Raw genomic sequence first — 206 nt, forward strand, 5'->3', positions numbered from 1 at the left:
TATATTTTAGTAATTAATATCTTGTTAATTATTGCGAAAATTATAAAATGGTAAAGGACCTTTCGACTCAGTTTAGCCCGCTCTATCTTATTCACGAACGTTGTCGGTAGAATTATCAAACACCCTTTTAAAATACGTTGTGACGTGACATTTTGTCCGTCACTGTGCGGACTTGTTGACGGCGGACTCGTGCTTCCTACCGGCTC

This window comes from Trachymyrmex cornetzi, unplaced genomic scaffold, assembly GCF_001594075.2.
Source record: "Trachymyrmex cornetzi isolate Tcor2-1 unplaced genomic scaffold, Tcor1.1 scaffold1042, whole genome shotgun sequence".
NCBI classification, from domain to species: Eukaryota; Metazoa; Arthropoda; class Insecta; order Hymenoptera; family Formicidae; genus Trachymyrmex; species Trachymyrmex cornetzi.